Here is a 13845-nt window from a genome sequence, read left to right on the forward strand (position 1 = left end):
CAAATAAGGTCACATTCTGAGGTTCCTGATGGACATGAATTTTAGGAGACACTATTCAACCCACTCCAGGGGGCAATACTATTCCCAGTCTACAGATGAAAAAGCTGAGGCCCACTCTCATGCCATGGGACCAGTGCCCCCGTTAACTAATTCTTTAGTGACTTTGGAACCAATGCCTAGTACTGGATCATTTCAACCCCTTACTTCTCATAAGACAGAAAAAAAAAAAGAGGATGTACCAAAAACCCACATGAACCTTATCTTATACTGTATACAAAATGGAATTCAAAATAGATCCAAGACCTGAACTTAAGAGCTAAAACCATAAAACTCTTAGAATAAAATATTTAGGAAAATCTTTATGACATTGGATTTAACAACAAGCTTATGGATATGACACTAAAAAAGTACAAGCAAGAAAAGAAAAAAATAGATAAATTAGATTTCATCAAAATTGAAAATTTTTGTACATCAAAGATACTATTGTTAGGTGTGGTGGCTTGTACCTATAATCCCAGCTACTTAAGAGGCTGAGACAGGAGGATTGCTAGAGGCCAGAAGTTCAAGAAGAGCCTGGACAACATAGCGAGACTCCATTCCTAAAAATAATTTAAAAATTAGTTGAGTGTTGCAGTGCGCACCTGTAGTCTCAGTGTATTATGCTGTTCTTGTATTACTATAAAGGAATACCTAAGACTGGGTAATTTATAAATTAAATTTTATTAAAAATAAAAATTACATTAAATTTAATTTAATTTAAAAGGGTGCTATCAAGGATGTTATCAACAGAGTGAAAAGGCAACAAACTACAGAATGGGAGAAAATATTTGCAAATCATATATTTGATAAGGGATTAATATGAAGAACTTCTATAACTCAGCAATGAAAAATTCCAATTAAAAAATGGACAGGCTGGGCGCAGTGGCTCATGCCTGTAATCTCAGCACTTTGGGAGGCCAAAGTGGGAGGACTACTTGAGGCCAGGAGTTCAAGACCAGCTTGGGCAACATAATGAGACCCTGTCTCCACAAAAAAATTTAAAAAGGGACAAAGGACTGGAATAGACATTTCTCCCAAGAAGACATATAAATGGCCAACAAGCACATGAAAAGATGGTCAACATAACTAATCATGAGGGAAGTGCAAATCAAAACCACAGTCAGATACTACTTCACACCTACTGGAAAGGCTATGTTTTTTTTTTTTCTTTTATTATTTTTTTGAGACAGAGTCTTGCTGTTCTCACCCAGACTGGAGTGTAGTGGCACGATCTCGGCTCACGGCAACGTCCACCTCCCAGGTTCAAGAGATTCTCTTGCCTCAGCCTCCTGAGTAGCTGGGATTATAGGAGCCTGCCACCACGCCCAGCTTTTTTTTTTTTTTTTTTTAAGTAGAAAAGGGGTTTCACCATGTTGGTCAGGTTGGTCTCGAACCCCTGACCTCAGGGGATCCAAACGCCCTTGGCCTCCCAAAGTTCTGGGATTACAGGTGTGAACCACCATGCCTGGCCTTGGGATGGCTATAATTTTAAAAGAAATGGAAAATAACAAGAGTTGGCAAGAATGTGGAGGAGTTTGAACCCTCATGCATTTCTGGTGGGAATGTAAAGTGGTACAGCTGCTGTAGAAAACAATATGGTGGTTTATCAAAGAATTAAACAATTACTAGCAACGCCTCTTCTGTGTATACATCCAAAATAATTGAAAGCAGGGCGTGTTCATAGCAGCATTATTTACAATAGCCAAAAGGTGGAAACAACTCCAGTATCCATTGACAGGTGAATGGATAAACAAAATATGGTATATACACACAATGAAATATTATTCAGCCATGAAAAGGAAAGAAATTTTGATATGTGCTATAACATAAATGAACCCTGAAAACATGCTTAGTGAAATAAGCCAGACACTTAAGGACAAGTATTGTATGATTCCACTTATACGAGATACTCAGAATGGGCAAATTCTTAGGGACAGAAAGTCGAATAAAGGTTACTGTGAGATGGGAGGAAGGGAGAAGATCTTATTATTTAATGAGTATAAGGTTTATGTTGGGGATGATAATAAAAGTTTTGGACAAAGATAGTGGTTATGAGTATACAACATTGAGGATTTAATTAATGCCACTGAACTGTATACTTATGGATGATTAAAATGATAAATATTATGCTATGTATATTTTACCACATTAAAAAAAAAACTGTTAAAAAATGCTACCTCTTAAGGAATGCATTTTAGAAAAGAAAATGGAAGGCTGCCCTCCCCAGATTCAGGGCAGTTGGGTAGACTCTTAGTTTTCACCACATGCTTGGCCCGTAGCACATCTCCTTTGCCTTGCCCTGCCTCTGGTGAATGCCTCTGGAATGCACTGGAAGGACTTTGGGGGCCAGCCTCACTGGTGACAGGCTCCCTGAAACCTCTCTTCACAGTCTCCCTTGGATCTGGCTTTCACACTTTTCTTTACGCATAGGCAGAGTCCTAAAGAGAAAGAGATTCCCGCACACCTGTCCATCTCTGTTTATTTCTTCTCATTCATTCGTTCATACATTTATTTATTTATTGAGACAAGATCTTGCTGTGGTCCGGGCTGGAGTGCAGTGCTGTGGTCATGGCTCACTGCAGCCTTGACCTCCTGGGCTCAATTGATTTTCCTACCTCAGCCTCCAGGGTAGCTGGGACTAGAGGCACACGCCACCAAGCCCAGCTATGTTGCCCAGGCTGGTCTCAAACTATTGGGCTCAAGGGATCCTCCTGCCTCGCTGTCCCCAAGTGCTGGGATTACAGGCATGAGCTACCATGTCCAGCCTATTTTTTATTATTATTATTTTTAGAGACAGGGTCTTGCTCTGTCATCCAGGCTGGAGTGCAGTGGCATGATCATAGCTCACTGCAGCCTCAAACTCCTAGCCTCAAGCTTTCCTTGTGTCTAAGCCTCCTGAGTAGCTGGGACTAAGGCGTGCGCCACCATGCCTGGCTCTTCTAGCTCTATCGTCCTCTATATCTAGCCCATTTCTGATCTCAGGTCTCCACTTCCTGATACTTCTTTTTGGCCCCTGTCCAGATATAACAAGGCCTTGAGGGTGACATTTGCCATCTTGTACCTTTGTGCACTCTGTGGCTGGTCTCTGTTAGAGCCCCAGAACTGCTCACTTGCGTGTCTGTCATCAGAAGGCAGATTGATTTCCCCTTTAGAGTGTCCATCACCTTGATCATTTCCTTTTTTGATATAATATCCCCTATCTCCCCATTGCCTACAGGATCAAGCAACATGCCTTGGGCCTGGCAGTCAATGCCGAGCTTTTCCTACCTCAGTACATCTGGCCTAATAGGTGACCTCACTGTTTTCTGAGTGGGCTTCATGCATTTCTGCCTTCTTGCCTTTGCTATGTGGTTTCCTTTGCCTGTTGTACTGTCTCTTAAGCCTTTGCATCCTGGCACCCAAATGCGAATGTCCCCTGAGCCCTGGATCAAGATGCACCTCTTTCTTGAAGCCTTTGGAGGACAAATGTAGCAAGGAATCATCTGTGATACCCTTGTGTGAGCATTTCTATTTTCTATTATTTTTCAAATATACCTTGATGTTGATTTTATCTCAAGAGGAAGATTCTGGAAGTCAGGGACAGATGGTACCTTGCATTTCTCTCTGGGAGCCATGTATATGATTGGTGCAAAATGAACATTGTCCAAGTTGGCTTCGTGGAGAGAAGAATATTTGGTGCTCCTGGCACAGGGATCTCTCTTTCCTCTGTCACCTCCACTCTTTCCATCAGAGTCCAGCATGCCGAGTGGCCCTGGGCCCAGAGTAAGGGGGAGTGAGCAGTGCCCTGTCCCCCACCCCCTGTCCTCATCACCTGTGGGGATTTTCCTTTAGAAACTCTGACTTTTCAATTTTTCCAAGACTATCTTTCTGCAGTGAAAGATTGGGAGAGAACTAAGTGAAAGTATTCCACTTGGGGACCTGCTCACTGTCTGCTTACTGTGTCTTTTTGGACCCTCCCCCCTTCATCGCCGCCACCACCTCCACCTGGCTCCTGCTGTCTCCATCTCGAATGGGAATTACTGGACCCTTGTCCAGCGGCTCCCTGGTCCCACTGCCTTCATTGCTGCACCCACCAACCCAGGCTCCACATGGCAATCAGAGTGGCCATCCTAAAATAGATTTCTTCTTTTCATGCCCCAGCTCCTAAATGGCAACTCATCTTCAAAATAAAACCAAGCTACTGAGTGTTGGCATCCAGGCGTCCCAAGTCTCAGCCTTTGGCATGCCTCCTACACCTCTGATACTGCATTTATGGTACAAACTTGTTCATTTCCAAAATGCAGTGGGTGCATCGATGTCTCTAACACTCAGTCTGGGCAATTCTCCCCTCCTGGACACCTCCCCTGCCTCTATCTCTGACCACTCACAACAAATCCTGAAAGATTTATCTCCTCTCCAAAGCCTTGTCTCCCCAGCTCTCTCTCACTTTTGGACCTAGCCCCGGTATGAAACCAATAAGTACTCTCTAAAGTGAAGCAATTAGTTCACAATGAGATCCCACTTCACAGCTGCCAGGGAGGCTGTAATCAAAAAGGCAGATACTAACCAGCATTAGTGAGGACGTGGAAAATCATACAGTGCTGATGGGAGTGTAAAATGGTGCAGCTACCATGGAAAACAATTTGGGAGTTCTTCAACAAGTTAACTATAGAGTTACCATATGACTCAGCAATTCCACGCCTAAGTATATACCCAAGAGAATTGAAAGCACATGTTCAGGCCAGGCGCAGTGGCTCATGCCTGTAATCCTAGCATTTTTTTTTTTTTTTTTTTTGAGACAGAGTCTTGCTCTGTTGCCCAAGCTGGAGTGCAGTGGCACCATCTCGGCTCACTGCAACCTCCACCTCCCGGGTTCAAGCGATTCTCCAGCCTCAGCCTCCTGAGTAGCTGGGATCACGGCATGCACCACAACGCCCAGCTAATTTTTTGTATTTTTAGTAGACAGGGGGTTTTGCCATTTTGGCCAGACTGGTCTTGAACTTCTGACCTCAAGTGGTCTGCCCACCATGGCCTCCCAAACTGCTGGGATTACAGGTGTGAGTCACCACACTCGGCCTAATCCTAGCACTTTGAGAGGCCAAGGCAGGTGGATTGCTTGAATCTCAGAGTTCAAGACTAGTCTGGGTAACATGGCAACATCCTGTCTCTACAAAAAATATGAAAAATTAGCTGAGTGTGGTGGTGCACGCCTGTAATCCCAGCTACTCAGGAGGCTGAGGCAGGAGAATCACTTGAACCCAGGAGGCAGATGTTGCAGTGAGCCAAGATCGCACCACTGCACTCCAACCTGGGCAACAGAGTGAGACTCCATCTCAAAAAAAACAAAAAACTAAAAACAAAACAAAACAAAAAACCCCTAACCCCCAATGTGATGGTATTAGGAGGTGGGGCCTCCGAGAGGAAATTAGTTCTTGAAGGCGGGGCTCCCATGATGGGACTGGTGCCCTCATAAGAATAAAAAACACTAGTGTTCTCTCTCTCTTGCTGACATGTGAGGATACAGCAAGAAGTTGGCTATCTGCAAGCCAGAAAGAGACCTCTCACCAGAAACCGATCTGCCATCACCCTGATCTTGGACTTCCCGGCCTCCAGAACTGTGTGAGATTGCTGTTGTTTAAGCAACCCAATCTATGATATCTTATTATAGCAGCCGTAGCTGACTAAGACAGATAGGTGCTATTTTAATATCTATTTTACAGCTGGGGAAACTGAGGCACAGTTAAGTAGCTTGCTCAATGTCACTCAGCCGGTGAGTGGCAGCACCAGGATGTGAACCCAGGAAGCCTGGCTTGCATACCCCTGTTCTTAACTGCCTCTCAGGTAGACAGATGTGTGCTACAGGGCTTACAGTCAGAAAAGGGAGAATGGGTTCCTCATTCACTCGGCTTCAGAAAAAGGGTTCAAGGAGTCCCCAACTCCCAACAGCTGTGTTGTCCTGGGGAGTCCTGGCAGAATGTGTCTAAGGAGCTATTCGCCAGGTCTCTACCATATCTATAAATAGGCAAAGCTCCCCAGATCCTTTACACAATGGCCAGGTCAGTGGGAAGGGGATCTTCTGCCTTCATCCAGAGGATCTTTACAGGGTGGGTTTTTGCGTCCTCCATCCTGCCTTAGCCTTGAAATCACGGCTGGTAGACCAAGCCAACCCGACAGGGCTGCTTATTGTTCTGGGGATCCATTCAAGAGGACAAGTAGAGAGCCAGGATGAGTATCCCTGACTTTTAGCTTTCCTGATGCCAGGGCAGGACCTCTGCTTCTATGTATTACAGGACCTTGCATTCGTGGACCCAAGGCATAGGGAAGGGGGTTCCTGAAGCCAATATTGGGGCCTGGTATTGCTTATTGCTAATGAGAGGCTACAGGCACACAGTCATTCATTCAGTATATAGAAGGTGTCATCCAGCCATAGCTGTAGAGAGCATGGACTCTGGAGCCAGCCAGGCTGTTTAAAGTTGGGCAAGTCACCTTGCCTCTCTAGTCCTCAGTGTCCTGATCTACAAAATGGGCAAAATAACAGCACTTACATCTTAAGGCTTTTGTGTAGAGGAAACACATTGATACACATGGAAAGTGCACAGAACAGTGCCTGGCACATAGTAAGCTCTCAACAAGTGATAGCCTTTCATATCGTTTTGTTTTAACGGTTATTATGTTGGCTAAGTACGTGGGAAGAGAAGGAGGCACAATAAGAGACATCTGGGTTATTACTATGGTTTCAGGACTTTTACTCTCCAAAACTCATGTTGAAATATAATCCCCAGTGTGGCAGCATTGAGAGGTGGGGCCTTTAAGAGATGATTGTGTCATGAGGGCTCTGCCCTCATGAGTGGACTAATCCATTCATGGTTTAATGGATTAATGGGTTATCACAGGAGTGGAACTGGTGGCTTTATAAGAAAAAAAAGAGAGACCTGAGTGAGCATGCTCAGCCCCCTCGACATGTGATGTCCTTTGCCACCTCAGTACTCTGCAGAATCCCCACCAGCAAGAAGGCCCTGACCAGATGCAGCCCCTCAACCTTGGATGTTTCAGCCTCCACAACTGTAAGAAATAAATTCTTTTTCCTTATAAATTACCCAGTTTGGGGTATTCTGTTATAAACAACAGAAAACAGGCTAAGAAAGTTAGAGATGCTTCCTGAATCACGACAGAAAGTTCTGGACATCTTTTATCCCTATACCCTCTGAGGAGCTTATTCTGCTCCAGATGGACAGAGGTGATATCCTACTATCTCCTGGTCAGCTCACAGTGCCTGGATGCATGTCATGTTCTGGGTACCAGTAGCTTCTCTGAGAGACATTAACAGGCTGGATTTGCTTCAGGAACCAGTGATCAGGATGTTAAAGGGAAGTTAGAATTTTCTTTTCTTTTCTTTTCTTTTTTTTTTGAGATAGAGTCTTGCTCTGTCACCCAGGCTGGACTGCAGTGGTGTGATCTCGGCTCACTGCAACCTCCGCCTCCCAGGTTCAATCGATTCTCCTGCCTCAGCCTCCCGAGTAGCTGGGACTACAGGTGTGTGCCACCACGCCCAGTTAATTTTTGTGTTTTTAGTAGAGATGTGGTTTCATCATGTTGGCCAGGCTGGTCTTGAACTCCTGACCTCTAGCGATCTGCCCGCCTCGGCCTCCCAAAGTGCTAGGATTACAGGTGTGAGCCACTGCACCTGACCTATGCAAGTTGGAATGTTCATACAATGAATAATCTTGGTGAGTGTTTGGACTGGAGAAAAAGATGACTTTAAGGGGTAAAAAGGAAAGGAGTGATGAGGGAGACTCCTGGAGGGAGCTCCTGGGGGATTTGATCTGCATTCTGTGGCCTCAACTTATGAAAATAAGGATACAGGGGAAAAGCTACAGGGTGATGGACTCTGGAACTTTCTTGTTTTAAAAGAGACAGAGTCTCACCCTGTCACCCAGGCTGGAGTGTAGTGGTATGATCATAGCTCACCGTAGACACAAACTTTTGGACTCAAGTAATCCTCCTGCCTTAGCCCCCCAAGTAGCTAGAACGATAGATACATGCCACCCCACCCAGCTAATTTTTTTAATCTTTATTTTTGTAGAGATGAGTCTTACTGTGTTGCCCAGGCTGGTCTCTAAGTGCTGGCCTCAAGTGATCCTCCCCGCCTTGGCCTTCCAAAGTGCTGGGATTCCACGCATGAGCCACCATGCCTGCCTGGCTGGATTCAGGAACTTCCTAAGGGGCAGAACAACCGCAAGATGGAGGAGCTGCTTCTGTAGGAAGGGAGTTCCCATTCTTCAAGATATCCAGCCTAGTATCCCTTTGAGGTCCTTTTCAACCTAGAGGCCCCATGACTCACCTCCCACATGAGGTTTGAGCCAGGATAATATGGAAAGCCTGGGTTCCAAAACTGCTAGAGAAAAGCAAAAAGAGGTTTGGCAGGTCCTTTGGTTAGCCCAAATTTGAGACACACCTTTGAGGCTCTGCCACGTCCCACCTATGGTTGAACGGAATCATACACAGATTTTTCTGCCCCCCTTTCCACACTCACCCTGTGATCCAGAGTTCAGAGAGTGAGACTGAGAGAGCTTATGCCAGGAGCTTTTAGTTGTCAAGAAAAGGAGTCATCGTGTCTTTAGAAACAGGATAAATGGGGAAAGCATACATACTGAAACAATTTCTAAGATTCTATATAGATCAAGGCCAGGGTCTAGCTGCTGAATTGGGGCCTAGCCTATCCTTTCCAGACAACACAATTCTAAAGTGCATTTCTCAACAAACCCCTTCATCTCTTAAAAATGGAATGCTGCCGGCTGCGGTGGCTCACGCCTATAATCCCAGCACTTTGGGAGGCTGAGGTGGGCGGATCACGAGGTCAGGAGTTTGAGACCAGTCTGACGAACATGGGGGAAACCCCTTCTCTGCTAAAAATACAAAACAAAATTAGCCGGGCTTGGTGGCGGTCGCCTGTAATTCCAGCTACTCAAGAGGCTGAGGCAAGAGAATCACTTGAACCCAGGAGGCGGAGGTTACAGTGAGCTGAGATAGCGCCACTGTACTCAAGACTGGGCAACAGAGCGAGACTCTGTCTCAAAGAAAAGAAAAAAAAAAAGAAAAAAAAAGAAAAGAAAAAAGAAAAAGAAAATGAAATGTAATCCATGTCCTTGCAGGTTCTTCATCAGATCTGCATTGAGAGGCTTTCCAAGCACAGCACAATAGAGCAGGGGCCTCCCTCAGTGTCATCTGCTTCAGTCCCCATGTTTAAAGAGGAAGGGACTGAGGCCCAGAAATGGGGAACAACTTGTCCGAGGTCACACAGGAAGGCAGTGGCAACATAAACCAGGCCTCCTGCCTTCACATGGACTCAGTGCCATTGCAGCGTTGCAGGCAGTGTGACTTACCCTGCTGTGGCTTTTCAGTGGCCCCCTGGGGGCCACACCTGCCACCCTGTTCTCCCTGCTAAAAGGTCTTTTCCTTTGTACCAGGTACTTCTGTCAAGTCCAAATCAAGCAGAATGGGTTCCAACCAGCAGCAGGGTTTTCACTTGTAAGCAAACCACAGAAGGGATCAGCCACCAACCCAACAGATGAACAACTTGACTTGCTTTCCAATGGAGCCCAGCATTTGAAGCTGTGATAATTGTCAGTTTAAATGTTAGTAAGTGAATGCTTGTAATTTACAAGTGAAGCTGCTTCTCTTATCAAGGGTCCCATTTCCTGTGGGCTGTTTGGAAGTATAAACTGTTATCAGAGGATTTGTGCTTATTTGAGGTTTGGCTTGCCCATCTGGTCAGAGAGAGAAAGTCTGGAGAGTATGCTGAGTCTAATTCTGCTGTACCCCATGACGAGCCTATCCTGTTCAACATTCCACTTGCGGTCCATGAATCAAGCGCTATTCATGGGCACAGAACAGAACGAACCAACCTAAACCATTTCGCTTGCTTGACATTCTCTAAATCCCACTCCCCCCTTTAAACGCACAAGCTCAGGGCCTGTTTCAAAGGGCAAATATTGTGAAAATGAAGAAATTGTTACAGATTATACTTGGAAAGAGTTCAAATGTTGTTGAAATACCGTGATCTGTAGGTGGCATGTCTTCAAAGAGATTCACTTGAATAGATCAGGCTGAGGAACAGTCAATAGCAAAATAGTTATTTGTGTATCAAGTATGGACAAATTCTCACATACCAGGAGGCTGCAAGATAGCACTTTCACAAGCTGATTTTAGATTTTGGCCCAACAGGTCTAAAGGCAAAGGCTTTCTAGGCTAAAGGGATGATTAGAAAAATAATAGACAAAGTCAACTCCAGATGTTGACCACCCCTCTGCCAACTGAAACCCTACTCTTGGGTTGATTTCACGGCTCAGGAGGGGAGCTCAAACTCAAACTTGTCAATTTTGTGACTCAATAACAGACCCACTTTGGGGTGGGAGAAAAATGGAAGTATGAGCTAAAAAGGAGATTCTTTCAATTGCCTTTGCCCTTCTGTTTTCTAGGCTGTCTATGTCTTCCAACAGCTCAGAGACTCAGAGTTGATGTGCTGGATTCTACTGCAAGTTGCGTCTTGATAAACATAGTTACTATGTGAGCCAGCAAATTCCATTTCTAGATATATACCCAAGAGAAATAAAAACTCATGTTCACGGGAATACTTGTACACAAATGATCATAGCAGCATCGTTTATAATAGCCAAAGTAGGAGCAAACCAAATATCCATCAAGCAATGGATGGATAAACAAAATGTGGTCCAGTCATACAATGGAATATTATTCAGCCATTAAAAGAAATGAAATACTGATCTGTGCTCAAACATGGATGGACCTTGAAAACATTAGGCTAAATGGAAAATGCCAGACACAGATGATAGGACACATAATCAGACACATGTTGTATGATTCTATTTATATGAAATGTACAGAACGGGCAAATCCACAGAGACAGAAAGCAGATGAATGGTTGCCAGGGGTTGGGGGAGAAGGATGAAGAATGACTCCTTAATGGGTGCAGGGTTTCTTGTAGGGTGAAGAAGATATTCTAAAATTGATTTTATAATGGCAATTGCCCAACTCTGTGAATGTACTAAAAACCACAGGTAGCAGATTTTAAAATGGTTAAGTGGTAAATGTCTTTTGTAAACATTTTATTATCACTATATATATCATAAAAGTTATTATTTTGACCATTTTTATGTATACAATTCATTGACATTAAGTACGTTTACAATATCGTGCAACTGTCACTACCATCCATCTCCAGAACTTTCTCATCATCCTAAACTGCAACTCCATACCCATTAAATACTTGCTATTACTCCCTCCCTTCCCCCAGCCCCTGGAGATTTTTTTTTTTTTTGGGTTTTTTTTTTTTTTGAGATGGCGTCTCAGTCTGTCACCCAGGTTAGAGTGCAGCGGTGCAATCTCAGCTCACTGCAACCTCTGCCTCCAGGGTTCAAGCAATTCTCCTGCCTCAGCCTCCCGAGTAGCTGGGATTACAGGTATGCACCATCACACCCAGCTAATTTTTGTATTTTTAGTAGAGATGGGGTTTTGCCATGTTGGCCAGGCTGGTCTCGAACTCCTGACCTCAGGTGATCCACCTACCTTGGCCTCCCCAAAGTGCTGGGATTACAGGCGTGAGTCGCTGCCCCCAGACCCCGCTGGAGATTTCTAATCTATTTGCTCTCTCAATGATTTTGACTATTCTAGGTACTTTATATAAGTGGAATAAAACAATATTTGGCCTTTTGTGTCTGGTTTATTTCACTTAGCATAATGTTTTCAAAGTTCATTTGTCGGCCAAGTGTGGTGGGTCACGCCTGTAATCCCAATACTTTAGGAGGCTGAGGCAAGTGGATTGCTTGAGCTCAAGAGTTTGAGACCAGACTGGGCAATATGGCGAAAACTCATCTCTACAGAAACAAACAAATAGACGAAAAATTACCCGGGTATGATGGCATGCACCTGTGGTCCCACCTACTTGGGAGGCTGAGATGGGGGGATTGCTTGAACCTGGGACGTGAAGGCTACAGTGAGCAGATGGCACCACTGTACTCCAGCATGGGTGACGGAGCAAGACCCTGTCTTTTTTTTTTTTTTTTTTGAGAGGGAGTCTCACTCTGTCGCCAGGCTGGAGTGCAGTGGCGTGATCTCGGCTCACTGCAACCTCCGCCTCCCGGGTTCAAGCGATTCTCCTGCCTCAGTCTCCCGAGTAGCTGGGACTACAGGTGCACACCACCACACCCAGCTAATTTTTGTCTTTTTAGTAGAGACGGGGTTTCACCATGTTGGCCAGGATGCTCTCGATCTCTTGACCTCGAGACCTGCCCGCCTCAGCCTCCCCAGTGCTGGGATTACAGGCGTTGAACCACCGCACCTGATCCCAAGACCCTGTCTTAAAAACAAAATAAAATAAAAACAAAAACAAAAAACAAAGTTCATTCATGTTGTAGAATGGATTAAAATGTTAAATTTTATATTATGTGAGTTTTATCTCAATTTTAAAATGATTGGCTGGGCACAATGGCTCACGCCTGTAATCACAGCACTTTGAGAGGCTGAGGTGGGCAGATTGCTTAAGCTCAGGAGTTCAAGGCCAGCCTGGACAACATAGTTAGACCTCATCTCTACAAAAACAAAAAAATACAAAAATTAGCCAGGCATGGTGGTGCCACTGTACTCTAGTCTGGGTGACAGAGTGAGACCCTGTCTCAAAAAAAAAAAAAAAAAAAATATATATATATATATACACACACACACATATATATATACGCATACACATATATATACATACGTGCAATATATATATATATATATTGCATCCAGGCTGGGCTTATGCCTGTAATCCCAGAACTTTAAGAGGCCCAAGCAAGAGGATCACTTGAGCTCAGGAGTTCAACACCAGCCTGGGCAACGTAGCGAGACCCTACCTCTACAAAAAATTAGCTGGCCATGGTGGCACACACCTGTAGTCCCAGCTACTCGGGAGACTGAGGGTGGAGGATGGCTTAAGCCTTGGGGGTAGAAGCTGCAGTGAGTAATGACGGCACCACTGCACTCCAGCCTTGGCAACAAAGTAAGACCTTGTCTCAAAAATACATATATATACTACACCCTGATGTGAGGTTTCCCTGTGTGTTAGGAACAGACACCTCTTAAATAACCTTGGTGTCAGGGCATAGGGCCCAAACAACCCCCACGGACCCCTTGGGCTGTATGTAGCCATACATGCATGAATTCCTTCATGCATGCATTTGAAATCTCTGTGCAGTTGCTGGGGTCATAGATGCATGCACCACCCAGTCCCAACCCTGAGGGAATGGCATGGGTCAGGCAGGCCTTCAAAGTGAATAACAGATACACAGAAGTGCAAGGACAGAGAAGGAAAGAATTCCTTTTGGAGGGGGTGGTGAGGGAAATTGTCCTAGAGGAAGTGGCCCTTGGGAAGCTGCACAGAGAGAAGAATGAACATGAGTTCTGGTGTCAGAGATATTTAAACTCATATTCTTTCTTGGTACTAGTTTCCTTTGGCCATTGTAACAAACCACTACAAACATAATGGCCTAAGATAACACACATTGATTCTTTTCCAGTTCTGAAAGTTAGAAGCCCGAAATTGGTCTCACTGGGCTAAAATCAATGCATGGGCAGGGTTGCAGGCTGCCTAGAGACTCTAGGAGAGAATCTGTTTCTGTGCCTTTTCCACCTTCTAGAGGTTGGCTGCATTCCTTGGCTCATGGCCCCTTCCTTGCAGCACTCCAAGCTCTTGCTTCTATTCTCACATCTTCTCTTTTGTGTCTAATCTCTCTATGCCCCACTTTTATAAGGGACACTTGTGATTGCATTTGG

The 13845-nt window shown here is 44.7% G+C and overlaps 1 long non-coding RNA gene across 1 annotated transcript; it reads left to right on the forward strand.

Moving 5' to 3' along the window:
* The first annotated feature begins 7000 nt into the window (after nt 1–7000).
* LOC134736029 (uncharacterized) lies at nt 7001–10649 on the forward strand. The gene is made up of 3 exons (XR_010119701.1): nt 7001–7082; nt 9486–9653; nt 10497–10649. It is a non-coding gene; the product is annotated as an uncharacterized lncRNA (long non-coding RNA).
* The last annotated feature ends 3196 nt before the right edge of the window (nt 10650–13845 follow it).

This window comes from Symphalangus syndactylus, chromosome X (genome assembly GCF_028878055.3).
Source record: "Symphalangus syndactylus isolate Jambi chromosome X, NHGRI_mSymSyn1-v2.1_pri, whole genome shotgun sequence".
Lineage (NCBI taxonomy): Eukaryota > Metazoa > Chordata > Mammalia > Primates > Hylobatidae > Symphalangus > Symphalangus syndactylus.